Raw genomic sequence first — 13224 nt, 5'->3', positions numbered from 1 at the left:
ACAGTAGTTAATGACAGAATATAGAGTGGTTACAGTAGTTAATGACAGACTATTGAGTGGTTACAGTAGTTAATGACAGACTATTGAGTGGTTACAGTAGTTAATGACAGACTATTGAGTGGTTACAGTAGTTAATGACAGACTATTGAGTGGTTAGAGTAGTTAATGACAGACTATTGAGTGGTTACAGTAGTTAATGACAGAATATAGAGTGGTTACAGTAGTTACAGATTATAGAGTGGTTACGGTAGTTAATGACAGAATATAGAGTGGTTACAGTAGTTAATGACAGACTATTGAGTGGTTACAGTAGTTAATGACAGAATATAGAGTGGTTACAGTAGTTAATGACAGACTATTGAGTGGTTACAGTAGTTAATGACAGACTATTGAGTGGTTACAGTAGTTAATGACAGACTATTGAGTGGTTACAGTAGTTAATGACAGACTATTGAGTGGTTACGGTAGTTAATGACAGACTATTGAGTGGTTACAGTAGTTAATGACAGACTATTGAGTGGTTACAGTAGTTAATGACAGACTATTGAGTGGTTACAGTAGTTAATGACAGACTATTGAGTGGTTACAGTAGTTACAGAATATAGAGTGGTTACAGTAGTTAATGACAGAATATAGAGTGGTTACAGTAGTTAATGACAGACTATTGAGTGGTTACAGTAGTTAATGACAGACTGTTGAGTGGTTACAGTAGTTAATGACAGAATATAGAGTGGTTACAGTAGTTAATGACAGACTATTGAGTGGTTACAGTAGTTAATGACAGACTATTGAGTGGTTACAGTAGTTAATGACAGACTATTGAGTGGTTACAGTAGTTAATGACAGAATATAGAGTGGTTACAGTAGTTACAGATTATAGAGTGGTTACGGTAGTTAATGACAGAATATAGAGTGGTTACAGTAGTTAATGACAGACTATTGAGTGGTTACAGTAGTTAATGACAGAATATAGAGTGGTTACAGTAGTTAATGACAGACTATTGAGTGGTTACAGTAGTTAATGACAGACTATAGAGTGGTTACAGTAGTTAATGACAGAATATAGAGTGGTTACAGTAGTTAATGACAGACTATTGAGTGGTTACAGTAGTTAATGACAGACTATAGAGTGGTTACAGTAGTTAATGACAGACTATTGAGTGGTTACAGTAGTTAATGACAGACTATTGAGTGGTTACAGTAGTTAATGACAGAATATAGAGTGGTTACAGTAGTTAATGACAGACTATTGAGTGGTTACAGTAGTTAATGACAGACTATTGAGTGGTTACAGTAGTTAATGACAGAATATAGAGTGGTTACAGTAGTTAATGACAGACTATTGAGTGGTTACAGTAGTTAATGACAGCCGGATGATTCTATAATGTTTATTTTAGGGTGGAAAAAACAGTCTCCTTAAGGTTCAGCAACATTCCCAGAACAAAATGTTGTTTGTTCTTTGAAGGGTCCCAGAAATGTTATTTAGGTTGTGGGAACATTTTGAGGATATAAAACTTTCCAGTCACACTGATATTCAGATAATGTTTTGTATCAGTGTGCACAAAATATTCAGTTTACAGAACATTCTTTCAGACTTCTATAGACGTTTCCGGAACATTTAATTCGGTTGTGGAAACCTTGTGGGCATATTATAAGAGATTGGCACCTTAAACACAAAATATTCTCACGTGTGAGGTGATTAAATCTAGTAAAGGAGGGCTAGTAAAAGAGGGCTAGTAAAAGAGAATAGAAAAGGCAGGAGCACGGGAAAAACACGCTGGTTGACTTGGAACATACAAGATGAACTGGCACAGAGAGACAGGAAACACAGGGATAAATACACTGGCACAGAGAGACAGGGAAACACAGGGATAAATACACTGGGGCAGAGAGACAGGAAACACAGGGATAAATACACTGGCGCAGAGAGACAGGAAACACAGGGATAAATACACTGGCGCAGAGAGACAGGAAACACAGGGATAAATACACTGGCACAGAGAGACAGGAAACACAGGGATAAATACACTGGCACAGAGAGACAGGAAACACAGGGATAAATACACTGGCACAGAGAGACAGGAAACACAGGGATAAATACACTGGCACAGAGAGACAGGAAACACAGGGATAAATACACTGGCACAGAGAGACAGGAAACACAGGGATAAATACACTGGGGCAGAGAGACAGGAAACACAGGGATAAATACACTGGGGCAGAGAGATAGGAAACACAGGGATAAATACACTGGGGCAGAGAGACAGGAAACACAGGGATAAATACACTGGCACAGAGAGACAGGAAACACAGGGGATAAATACACTGGCACAGAGAGACAGGGAACACAGGGATAAATACACTGGCACAGAGAGACAGGAAACACAGGGATAAATACACTGGGGCAGAGAGACAGGAAACACAGGGATAAATACACTGGCGCAGAGAGACAGGAAACACAGGGATAAATACACTGGCGCAGAGAGACAGGAAACACAGGGATAAATACACTGGCACAGAGAGACAGGAAACACAGGGATAAATACACTGGCACAGAGAGACAGGAAACACAGGGATAAATACACTGGCACAGAGAGACAGGAAACACAGGGATAAATACACTGGCACAGAGAGACAGGAAACACAGGGATAAATACACTGGCACAGAGAGACAGGAAACACAGGGATAAATACACTGGGGCAGAGAGACAGGAAACACAGGGATAAATACACTGGGGCAGAGAGATAGGAAACACAGGGATAAATACACTGGGGCAGAGAGACAGGAAACACAGGGATAAATACACTGGCACAGAGAGACAGGAAACACAGGGATAAATACACTGGCACAGAGAGACAGGGAACACAGGGATAAATACACTGGCACAGAGAGACAGGAAACACAGGGATAAATACACTGGGGCAGAGAGACAGGAAACACAGGGATAAATACACTGGCACAGAGAGACAGGAAACACAGGGATAAATACACTGGCACAGAGAGACAGGAAACACAGGGATAAATACACTGGCACAGAGAGACAGGAAACACAGGGATAAATACACTGGCACAGAGAGACAGGAAACACAGGGATAAATACACTGGCACAGAGAGACAGGAAACACAGGGATAAATACACTGGCACAGAGAGACAGGAAACACAGGGATAAATACACTGGCACAGAGAGACAGGAAACACAGGGATAAATACACTGGCACAGAGAGACAGGAAACACAGGGATAAATACACTGGCACAGAGAGACAGGAAACACAGGGATAAATACACTGGCACAGAGACAGGAAACACAGGGATAAATACACTGGCACAGAGAGACAGGAAACACAGGGATAAATACACTGGTACAGAGAGACAGGAAACACAGGGATACATACACTGGTACAAAGAGACAGGAAACACAGGCATAAATACACTGGCACAGAGAGACAGGAAACACAGGGATAAATACACTGGCACAGAGAGACAGGAAACACAGGGATAAATACACTGGGGAAAACACCTGGAAGGGGGTGGAGACAATCACAAGGAAACAGATCAGAGTGTGAAATCTGGGACAAACATAATGGGGATGTTTTCCAGTCTATAGAGAAACATAATGGGGATGTATTCTAATCTATAGAGAAACATAATGGGGATGTATTCCAGTCTGGATAGAAACATAATGGGGATGTATTCTAATCTATAGGGAAACATAATGGGGATGTATTCCAGTCTATAGAGAAACATAATGGGGATGTATTCCAGTCTGGATAGAAACATAATGGGGATGTATTCCAGTCTATAGAGAAACATAATGGGATGTATTCTAATCTATAGAGAAACATAATGGGGATGTATTCCAATCTATAGAGAAACATAATGGGGATGTATTCCAATCTATAGAGAATCATAATGGGGATGTATTCCAATCTATAGACAAACATAATGGGGATGTATTCCAATCTGGAGAGAAACATAATGGGGATGTATTCCAATCTATAGAGAAACATAATGGGGATGTATTCTAATCTATAGAGAATCATAATGGGGATGTATTCCAATCTATAGATATACATAATGGGGATGTTTTCCAGTCTATAGAGAAACATAATGGGGATGTATTCCAGTCTATAGAGAAACATAATGGGTTTGTATTCTAATCTGGAGAGAAATATAATGGGGATGTATTCCAATCTATAGATATACATAATGGGGATGTTTTCCAGTCTATAGAGAAACATAATGGGGATGTATTCCAATCTATAGAGAAACATAATGGGGATGTATTCCAGTCTATAGAGAAACATAATCGGGATGTATTCCAAGTCTATAGAGAAAAATAATGGGGATGTATTCCAATCTGGAGGGAAACATAATGGGGATATATTCCAATCTATAGAGAAACATAATGGGGATGTATTCCAGTCTATAGAGAAACATAATGGGGATGTATTCCAGTCTATAGAGAAACATAATGGGGATGTATTCTAATCTATAGAGAAACATAATGGGGATGTATTCCAATCTGGAGAGAAACATAATGGGGATGTATTCCAATCTATAGAGAAACATAATGGGGATGTATTCTAATCTGGAGAGAAACATAATAGGGATGTATTCCAATCTATAGAGAAACATAATGGGGATGTATTCCAGTCTATAGAGAAACATAATGGGTATGTATTCCAGTCTGGAGAGAAACATAATGGGGATGTATTCTAATCTGGAGATAAACATAATGGGGATGTATTCCAGTCTATAGAGAAACATAATGGGGATGTATTCCAGTCTATAGAGAAACATAATGGGGATGTATTCCAGTCTATAGAGAAACATAATGGGGATGTATTCTAATCTGGAGAGAAACATAATAGGGATGTATTCCAGTCTAAGGGAAACATAATGGGGATGTATTCTAATCTGGAGAGAAACATAATGGGGATGTATTCCAGTCTGGAGGGAAACATAATGGGGATGTGTTCCAATCTGCTTGCTTATACTTTCAGGTGCTACAAATTTACATGCTGAGAATGTTTTGTCAATCTTAAATATAACATTTTGTAAATGTTCTTAAAATGTATATTGCGTGGAACATCAATGTAATATTATGTTAAACCTAAAAACAATATGTTTTGAATGTCCGAAAAACAGACGGAACATTGTGCAACACTGTGGGAATGTTCTGTGACACATTCGTGAATATCACAAGAATATTGTTGCAACATCCCAGACAACTCTCATTACTTAATTAAATGTTCTGGGAACATTTAAAGAATTTAGACTAGGTGTTCTGCCAAAATTCTTACAATAATTTGGGAATGTCCTGTGCAACCTAACTTAAACATTTTATGAAATTCATCACAAATGAGCATATTTTGTGTTTTGGGAACCTATCTCTTGTAGTGTACCCACAATGTTCCCACAACCTAATTAAATGTTCTGGAAACCTTCTAAAAACTCAAAAGGCAGATCTGTCAACACTCTAGCAAAATCAAAGGAATGTAAAGTGCACCCTGATACAAACATTATCTGAATGTCAGCACAACTGGACAGTTTTAGTGTTTTAAGGAAATGTCTTAGGAACTTTTGAAGAACATAAAAAATGTGTTCTGGGAACGTTCTTGTAACATTAGGGGAATGTTCTTTGAACCCTAAAATAAACATTTTATAATCATCCACACTACTGGACAGTTTGTGTTTAGGGAACATGTCTTTTGTGACGTCCTTACAATGTATCCACAGACTGTTCCTAAAACCTAATGAAACATTCGGGAACGTTTTGTGGTGGTTGTTACAGATGTTGTGCACATTTCAGTGAATGTTAGGAGAACATTCCAAGGATATTTAATTGAAGACATATTTTGAAATGTAATGTTATTATTGGGGATGTTATCATTCTAATCTTCGATAAACTAAACTAACTAAAACTTAATGGGAATCTAATGTTCTCGGAATGTTTCTGGTTACACACACACACACACACACACACACACACACACACACACACATATATATATATATATATATATATATATTGTGTGTGTATATATATATATCCACACACACACACATATATATATACACACACACACACACACACACACACACACACACACACACACACATATATATACACACACATATATATACACACACACACACACACACACATATATATAACACACATATATACACACACACACACATATATACACACACACACACACACACACACAACATATATACACACACACACACACACACACACACACACACACACACACACACACACACACACACACACACACACACACACACACACACACACACACACACATATATATATATATATACACACACACACACACACACACATCCTAAAGTTGTACACACACACACAGTCTGTCTGTAGCTACAGAATGTATACACATACCCTCTATGCGGAGTGCTGATTTTAATTTTCAACATGTATTTATAGAGACGTTAATTGTATAGTAATAGTAATATCTATAGTATAAAGCTATATTATTCTATATAAATGCAGCTCCATTATGCAATAGGATCCTTAGCATAGATTAGAGAAGCTGTTTATTTCTTTTTTTTATTTGAAACGTGGTTGATTCTTTCTTCACTAACGCTCCACCACCTTGCTGTGTCTGTTCAGTCTGAGACTAACCCTTCTCTCTTGTCCTCTAGCCCTCCTGTCCTCCTGTCCTCCCTGTCCTCCTGTCCTCCCCGCTCTAAGACTAACCCTTCTCCCCTGTTCTCTAGCCCTCCTGTCCTCCTGTCCTCCTGTCCTCCTGTCCTCCCCGCTCTAAGACTAACCCTTCTCCCCTGTTCTCTAGCCCTCCTGTCCTCCTGTCCTCCTGTCCTCCTGTCCTCCTGTCCTCCTGTCCTCCTGTCCTCCCCGCTCTAAGACTAACCCTTCTCCCCTGAAGTAGTGAAGTGACTATGCATAGATAATAAACAGCGAGTAGCAGCAGTGTAAAAACAAATGGAGGGGGGTTCAATGTAAATAGTCCGGTGGCCATTTTATTAATTGTTCATCAGTTTTGTGGCTTGGGGTAGAAGCTGTTAAGGAGCCTTTTGGTGAGTTTGCTCTCCAACATAAGCTTGAATGCATCCAAAATGGCACCCCATTCCCTATAAAGTGCACTACTTTTGACCAGAGACATTACTGTATACAGGGAATGAAGTTCGATTTGGGACGTCTCTTATTCAGGCCCCAATATGGACTATAGCAGAGAGTAGCCAGGGCATTGGGGAGGTGACCTCGTATTCAGGCCCCGATATGGACTACAGCAGAGAGTAGCCAGGGCATTGGGGGGCGACCTCGTATTCAGGCCCCGATATGGACTACAGCAGAGAGTAGCCAGGGCATTGGGGGGCGACCTCGTATTCAGGCCCCGATATGGACTACAGCAGAGAGTAGCCAGGGACGTTCTAGTCAAAGCCATCATGTTTTAATAACAACAAACCTTAGTAATTTTTCCTAGAGTGTGTTGAAGTTTCTACGTGTATGAAACAATGATTTATAATTATTTTTAGTTTTTAATGCTACGTGCTTGATTACTTCAGGATAACAGCACGTGTCTGGTTTTAAAAGCCTTATTAGTTAAACTCAGAGAATTCACTATGGAATAATAATAATATAATAAGGTAGTGAATTCGGGGGCAGCCCCCACCGGATTCCAACAACTGGTCCAACTAACTGTCGGCCCAATGGCTTCTCCATTACACCAAGAGATCTGAACCGCTTGCCAAGTTGCTGGCTGTTGGCTTAAGGTTCGCCATACCTGTTCTCATCTTACAGAGCCCACCACTATACTCACCCGATCGACAAACAACCATGATAGAACGAATTCAGACCACTAGCTACAAACGAGGAATGTTTTTCACATCTTCAGAAGTGAGCATTTGTTTGTGAAGATGTTTTTCTTGTAAAAAAAATCGACAAATATCACTGTCGCCTGTCTGCAAATATGGGTCTGTGTCCCAAAATGTCTCCCTATTCCCTACATAGTGAACTACTTTTTGACCGGACACTGGTAAAAAGTAGTGTACTACATAGGAGTGTGGTGCGGTGTAGAAGAACCCTCTGTGTTTTGAGTTGATGACCATGAGATTGTGTGTGAAGACGTACTCAGGCCTTGACTGAATGTCGTTGAGCAGAAAGTGGTCGTCCCAAATGGCCCTCTATTCCAACAGAGCACTACTTTAGACCAAAGGCCGTCAGTGTGATGCTGAGGGCCCTGGGATCTGGTCAAACGTAGAGCACGATGTAAAGAAATAAGGTGTTTTCAGAACTAACCACACAACAAAATGATGCTTGATGTTGTAAAGCTGACGTGATTTTTCTTTGTTTTTTTTATTACAGTTATTTATGATGACGATATTTTCTCTCTGTCTCTCTCATTCACCCTGTTTCTCCTTCGTGCCCTTCAGTCCAGTCAATCTGTCAGTGGTCTGGCCTGCTGAAGCAGAGATTTTCATTCCCCCAATCTCCTTCTGTACGGTATAATAACTAGTCCAATAAACAGCAGCTGTTCAGTGAGACGACCCTCCTGTGTCTTTGCTTATGGTTCTTTCTAACACACTGTTCTTCCATTATCAGGACACTATACCACTACACTACTACTCTACTACTACACTACTCTACCACTACCCTACCACTAATCTATCACTACACTACCACTACTCTACTCTACCACTGCACTACTCTACCACCACACTACTCTACCACTACCCCTACCACTAATCTATCACTACACTACCACTACTCTACTCTACCACTACACTACTCTACCACCACACCACTCTACCACTACTCTACCACTACTCTACCACTACTCTACTCTCACCACTACTCTACCACTACTCTACCACTACACCACTCCTACCACCACTCACCACTACTCCACTCTACCACTACCTACTCTACCACCACCCCACCACCACTCCACCACCACACTACTTACCACCTCACTACCACACCACCACCACTCCTACTACTCTACTACTACCCTATTCACTCTACTACCACACCACCACCATACTACTACCACACCACTACTCTACTACCACACCACCACTATACTACCACCACCCTACTACTCTACTACTACAACACCACTATACTACACTACACCACTACTCTACTACTACACCACTACATACCACTACTACTCCTACCACTACTCACCACTCTCCACCACCACTCTACCACCACACCACAACCACACCAACCCTACCACCACTCTACCACCACACCACCACTACTCTACCACTACACCACCGCCACAACACTACCACTACTCTACTCTACCACTACTCTACCACTACTCTACTCTCACCACTACTCCACTCTACCACCACACTACTCCCACCTACCTCTACTCCACCACCACTCTACCACCACACTACTCTCACCACTACACCACCTCTACACCACCACCACTCTACTCTACCACCACACTACTCTACTCTACCACTACTCTACCACCACTCTACTCACCACCACTACCTACTCTCACCACCACACCACTCACTACCACTCACCACCACACAACCCCACCACCACTCTACTCTACCACCACCTCCACCACCACTCTACTCTACCACTAATCTACCTCTACCACTACTCCACTCTACCACCACTCACTCTCACCACCATTCTACCACCACTCACCACCACTCTACTCTACCACTACTCCACTCACCACTCTCTCTACCACCACTCCACCACCACTCTACCACCACACCACCACCACCTACCACTACTCTACCACAACCCTACCACCACTCTACCACCACTCTACCACTACTCTACCATACACTACCACACTCTACCACCACTACCCACCACCACACCACCACTACACAACCCCACCACATCTACTCTACCACTACTTTACCACTACTCTCTACCACCACACCACTCTCACCACCACTCTCACCTCTACCACCACCCTACCACCACACCACTCCACCACTTACCTCCACTCCACCACCACTCTACCACTATCTCTACCACTACACTACCATCACTCACAACCACTCCACCACCACACTACTCTACCACTTCTCTACCACTATACCACTACCCACTACTACACTACCACCATACTACTACTACCCCACTCACTACTCACTACACACTACCACTATACTACTACTACACCACTACTCTACTACTACACCACCACCATACTACTACTACACCACTACTCTACTACTACACCACCACTATACCACAATTGCCCTACTACTCTACCACTACACCACCACCATACTACTACTACACTACTACTCTACTACCACACTACCACTATACCACTACCACCCCACTACTCTACTCACTACACCACCACCATACCACTACGCACACTACTACTCCACTACCACTCACCACCACTCTACCTCCACCACCACACCACTCTCACCACCACTCTACCACCACCTCACTCTACCACCACTCCACCACCACTCTACCTCTACCACTACACTACTCTACCACTACTCTACTACTACCCTACCACTACACCACTCTCACCACCACTCTACCACCACCACCACTCCACCACCACTCACCACCACTCACTCTACCACTACTCCCACCTACCACCCTATCACCACCTACCCACCACCACTCACCCTACCACCACTCTACCACCACCTCACCACCACCCACCCACCACCACCACCTCACCACCACTCTACCACCACTCTCACCACTACTCTACCACAACCCCACCACTACCTACCACCACCACCACCTCACCACCACCTACCACCACCCACCACCACTCCCACCACCACCACCACCACCACACAACACACCACCACCCACCCCACCACCACCACCCCACCACCCTCCACCACCACCCACCACCACTCCACCACCACTTACCCCACCACCACTCCACCACACCACCACACCACTCCACCACCACCCACCACCACCACCCACCACCACACCACCACCCCACACCACACCACCACCATACCACAACACCCACCACTCACCACCACCACACCACCACACCACACACCACACCACCACATACTCACCACCACCACACCACACCACCACACCACCACCATACCACACCCCACACCACTCCACTACCACCCCACCACCATACTCACTACCACCCCACCACCACCACCACACCACCACCATCCACTACCACACTACCACTCCACCACCACCACCACCACCACACACCCACCACCACACCACCTCCACCACCACCCCACCACCACACCACCCCCACCACCACCCCACCCCACCACCACCCACCACCACCCCACCACCACTCCACCCACCACCAATCCACCCCCACCACCACTCTACCCCCACCACCATTCACCACACCCACCACCCCACCCCCACCACCACCCCACCACCACCCACCACCACCCCACCACCACACCACCACAACCACCACCACCACCACACCCCACCACCACTCCACCCCACCACCACTCCACCACCACCCACCACCACTCCCACCACACAACCTATCACCACCCCACCACCACACCACCACCACACACCACCACACCACCGCCACACAACCCCACCACTACTTACCACCACTCCACACACCCACCCCACCACCACCACCTCCACCACCACACCACCCCACCACCACCCCACACCACCACTCCCACCACCACACCACTCACCACCACTACCACCACCCCTTTACCCACACCACTCCACCACCACCCACCATTACTCCACCAACCACCCACCCCACCACCACCCACCACCACCCACCACCACCACCCACCACCACCACCACCACCCACCACCACCACCACCACCCCACCACCACCCCACCCCCACCACCACTCTACTACCACCACCACCTTCCACCACCACACCACCACCACCACCACCACCACCACACCAACCACCACCACCCCACCACCACCCACCCACCACCCCCACCACCACCCACCACCCCCCCACCACCACCCACCCCACCCCACTCCACCACCACACCACCCCACCACCACCCCACCCACCACCACTCCACCACCACCCACCACCACCACCACAACACCACACCACCACAACACCACCACCACCCCACCCACCACCACTCCCACCACCACACCACCACCACCACATCCACCACCACTCCACCACCACCCACCACCACACCACCACCACCACCACCCCACCACCACACCACCCCACCACTTACCCCCACCACCACACCTCCACCACTACCCACACCACCCCAACTACTACCACCCCACCACCCCACACCACTATACCACAACCACACCACCACTACCACACACCACCACCACCACCACACACCACTACCACACCACCACCATACCACCAACACCACACCACCACCACACCACCACCACACCACACCACAACCCACTGCACCCCAACCACTACCACCACACTACACCACACCACCACCATACCACTACCACACCACTACCACCACCACCACCACCCACTCCACCACCACACCACCCCACCACCACCCCACCACCACCCCACTCCACCACCACACACCACCACCACCACCACACCACTCCACCACCACTACCACCACCACCCCACCACCACAACCCCACCACCACTCACCACCACACCACTCTACCACCACACCACCACCACCACTCCCACCACCACCCCACCACCACCACCCCACCACCACCCACCACCACTCACACCACCACCACTCCACCACCACCCACCACCACACCACCACCACCCCACCACCCCCACCACCACACCACCCCACCACCACCCACCTCACCACCACCCACCACCACCCACCACCACCCCACCACCACACCACCACCACCCCACCACCACTCACCACCAACCACCCCACCACCACCCACCACCACTCACCCACCACCACCCACCACCACTCCACCACCACCCCACACCACCACACCACCACCACCACCACACCACCACCACCACCACCACCACCACCACCCACCACCACACCCCACCACCACCACACCACTCACTACCACCCCACACCACCACCACCACACCACCACCACCACCACTCACCACCACTCCACCACCACCACCACCACCACTCCACCACCACTCCACCCCACCACCACACCACCTCACCACCACTCACCACCACCACCACCACCACCACCACCACACCACCACCCCCACCACCACCACACCGCACCACACCCACACTCCCCACCCACCAC

This window comes from Salmo salar, chromosome ssa01 (assembly GCF_905237065.1).
Source record: "Salmo salar chromosome ssa01, Ssal_v3.1, whole genome shotgun sequence".
Taxonomy (NCBI): domain Eukaryota; kingdom Metazoa; phylum Chordata; class Actinopteri; order Salmoniformes; family Salmonidae; genus Salmo; species Salmo salar.
Note: the sequence above shows the minus strand (reverse complement) of the source record.